The 3,890-nt window shown below is 58.5% G+C and overlaps 1 protein-coding gene across 1 annotated transcript in view; it reads left to right on the top strand.

Moving 5' to 3' along the window:
* Positions 1-3,890, top strand: part of SBF1 (SET binding factor 1) — a 34,848-nt gene that overhangs the window by 286 nt on the left and 30,672 nt on the right. The window lies entirely within an intron of this gene.

Genomic DNA, 3,890 nt, shown 5'->3' on the forward strand with positions numbered 1-3,890 from the left:
GCGGGGGGCTGGCCAGAGACCCAGGGAGGCCAGCCTCACCTCCGCCAGCTTCTGGTGGGGGACACTGTCCCTGAGGCTGGAGGGGTAAAGAACTGGGTGCTGCGGCGTGCAATCGGCGGGGCTGGGTCCCGCCCACCACCTCTAGGTCCCTGGGCCTCACCTCCCAAATGTCCGCGCCAATGAGTGGCAGGGGCCTGGACAGAGGCGATTTTGAGACCCCTCCTTAAGAGGTCCTAGCAGCTCTATTCCTAAAATCTCTACCCTCCCCCCACCCCCCACCATTACCGAAGTATTAACTGGTTTTTGTAAGAAATTTAAATAAGTAGAAGGTGAGAACCTCTCACTGCCGTCCCGTGGGTTCCTCTCCCAGGTCCGGATGGGCGCCCCTTCCTGACTTTCTCTTGTGTGCGTTTTGTTGAGGGGGGGTTGCATCCTGTGTGTGTGCACTACATACAGACACCTATGCATACATAGGTAAAAATACATGTAAATGTAGAGACTGCCATTCTTTCTTATGGTTGATCCTACACCAAAATGTAGGTGTTCTGTGACTTAATTGATCCTTTATTGGGAAGCGGTTAGGTGATTTCCAAGCTTTCCAAGAGCAGGAACCCTTCTTCCTGAGCCCATGGATGTGTCTCTATAGGATCCTTCTGCAGACATGGGAATTCTGGCTGAAGGTGAGCCCGTGTTTGTGTTGACAGATGGAGCCAAACTGCTCTCCGCAAAGCTGATGCCCTGTCCATCGATAACGGACTTGGTGCCGGGGTTCTTCATCCCTGTGTCCCTCTGGGAGGGGACAATTACCCCATCACACGCTCACACATTCTGGTCATCTGAGCAACTCTGCATCCACTTGTGTTTCCTCTTCTGTCTTCCCTGCTCCGGTCCTGCCCCCTCTTAGCGGGTCATCATGAGTGACCTGGTCACTCTCCGTCCCTCCTTCTGCACATGCCGTGGGAGCTCAGCAAACATTAGCTGGAAGAATAAATCAACAAGTGGTGACCACCTGCCATGTGAAAGAGCGGTAGGGAAGCATCAGCAGGTATTCCCGTTTCTATTTATTTATTTTTACCGGAAGGAGGGTGGGTGATGTGATCACATTTATGCTAGAAAAGTGGAATTCAGCAGGGAGGTGGGTGCTGAAGGGCTGGCAGGAAGGGTGCAGTGGGGACAGAGAGAATGGGTCAGAGAAACAGAGCAGAGCAGGGGGGCAGATGAGGAGGGTCAGCCCACCCATCTGTTTGCTGATGCAGGGAGAGTGGGGGGAGGGGTTAGCTACCTGGGGGACATCCCGGTAGGGATGTCTTGCTGGCCTCCAGAGTCCTGGGCCTGGGGCTGAAGAGAAGGCAGCCCTGGAACAGAGTCTGGGGAGTTTTGGAGCTGGCAAGGCTCTGAGAGGTGAGGAGTGTGGTGACCATCACCCACAGAGAGTGAAGAGAGAGGACAGAACCCGGCGTGGGAAGAGGGGCAGGCGAGGGACCCCAGGGGTGGATCCGGTTCTGCAGCTGCTGCTTCTCCCACCAGCACCCCCGTCCTCCCTCAATCTGCCTTCCACAGTGCTGCCAGTACCGTCTTTCCAAAACACATGTGACCGTATCACTCACCCCACCAATAAAGAAGAAATAGATAAAAATTCGCAGTCTCTTAGGCCCTTGGCCACTGCACTCTTTCTCTCAGAACACTGGCTGCCACCACAGGCCTAGGGTCTCATTTCCCCGACAGCCCACGGGCAGGGTGTCCTCTGGCCTCAGGCTTCAGCCTGGGAGCTTATTTCACCCCTATCCCTCTTGACTGGATCAGAGACCCCCTGTGATCCCACAGCCCCTGCACAGCAGCTTGTGGCACTTGTGGTCTGTAACTGTCCATGTGCCCCCCAAGGGGAAATCCACGGGCTTCCCCCACTGATCCTCAGTGGAGGAGCTGCTTCTGCGGAGCCACTCAGAGCACTGCTCACCCATGGAAACACACAAGAAGCAGACCAGAGGTTCCCCTGGAGGAATGCTTTAGAGAGAAATCATCGTGGAGCAGGAAAAGCGAGGGTGGCAATTGGCTGGGCAGACAGCATCTAGGGAGGTTTTGCTTGAGTGTTTTAAGGTGGGAGAGACCGAGTTTAATCCCGATGGCGAGGATCCACAGAGAGGGAAAGATTGAGGATGGGGGTACCTAGCAAACAGCCAGAGGTGGGGAGGGGGCAGGAGGGGCAGAGCCTCTGTGGTCGCTGTGGAGGGGGAGGCGGGAGTGAGGGGGGCAGACTTGGGGTGATGCAAGTCTGTTTTCTCTGTGAAGGAGGGCAGTGGGGTCATTTCTGAGACACGGGAAGGGGGTCAGAGGAGACTGCAGAGAGAACAGAGCTGACCAGATGTCAGCAGGCTGGGCAGTGGCGAGAGTGCATCCACAGCCGGGGCCGCGGGGTCACTGTGCCTACTCTGCACCAGCTGGCGCTGCAGGCCTCGAGGAGACGGACGGGCAGGACTGTGCGTGGCTGGGGTTTGCCAGGTGAGGACAGAGAAAACTGTCCGGCGGGGGGCAACGATGCTGGCAGGATGACAGGTGACTGGAGCCACAGACAGGAAGCGGGCAGCAGCGAGTGCCTCTGAGGGTAGCATGGGCAGTGTGGTAGCAAGGAACTTGAGTGGGGCTGTCATGGTCTAGACGTAACCCCAAACCTACCCTTGACCCTAAGGTGCTCAAGGAATGGGCTCCTTGCAAGGAGGGCATGAGAGTGGAAGAAAATGGAGTGCAGGGTCCCCACCATCTCTGTGGAAGAGCCAGTCCTGGGCTCATGTGCTAGGCCAGAGGGCTTTCCTGGGACACTGCCTGCCCGTGCACAAGCTCAGTGGTGTGGTAATGTGGCGGTGAGGACCTTTTTGGGTGTAAGTGACAAAAGCTAACTCAAGACAGCTGGGGCAAAAAGGAGGGGTTCTCAGCCTATCTACCCAGTACCGCCCGGAAGCAGAGGAGGCTGTGGCTGGGCATGTGCCCAGAGGCAGGGAGGGGAGCCTGGTGGTCTTCCCCCTCAGCGCTTGTCTCTGGGTTGTGTTCCACTCATTCTCCAGGCGGGCCCCTGCGAGGGGATGGAGGAGGAACGCCAGCAGTTTGTTCCTTCGTAGGTTCTTGAAGCAGCCAAAGTCACCCCGAACCCTCCCAGCCTGTCAGCGAGCAGCCCTGGGGCTGCCCCTCCCCCCACCCCATCTCCTCTCCTAGCGTGTTCTGCCCTAGACTCTGTGTCCCCCTTGCCCATCCCTGTGTCACTGCGGGGGAGGCCCTGGCCGGCCCCCGCGCTGAGGGTGGTGGGCACTGTCAGGGACCCTGAGTGGTGCAGCCTTCTCCCAAGCAGCGCACCCGGGCCCCGGCGCCTCACGGCCTAGTACGCGGCTCTTCACGGCAGGACGTGCAGCGCGCCTTTTAAAAAGTACATGTGTTAAAAATAAATGAATGAATGAGTGAACGAATAAATAAATAGAAATTAAAAAAACAAAAGTACATGTGTTAAGCGTTTCCCCTCACTTAGACTGGGCTTCCAAGTGGGGCCAGAGCCCTCCTCAGGCTGGGAACCCCAAGGGTAGGGCCTGGGTGGGTACTCCCCCCTATCACCAGGCTGGCAGCCCCAGGGGATGGCTTAGGGCCCCAGTTTGGGAGACCTGTGGGTAGGGCCGGGCCTTCCAGCAGACTGACAGCGCCGGGGTAGAGAGCCCCGGGAGCCACGCGGACCCCAGACAGCGCTCCCAGAGGCGGGGCCCGACCCCTCTCCGCCCTGCGTGGGAGCCGCGACGGCGAGGCGCGCTCTGACCCGGCCCGCGCCTGCAGCTGACCCGCCCGAGCCGCCGTCGCTGTCACCGCTTGAGGGTGGTGAGCGGCTGAATCCCGCCCCCGGGAACCGAGCCCGC

The sequence above is a fragment of the Neophocaena asiaeorientalis genome, unplaced genomic scaffold (genome assembly GCF_003031525.2).
Source record: "Neophocaena asiaeorientalis asiaeorientalis breed wild unplaced genomic scaffold, Neophocaena_asiaeorientalis_V1.1 scaffold242, whole genome shotgun sequence".
Taxonomy (NCBI): domain Eukaryota; kingdom Metazoa; phylum Chordata; class Mammalia; order Artiodactyla; family Phocoenidae; genus Neophocaena; species Neophocaena asiaeorientalis.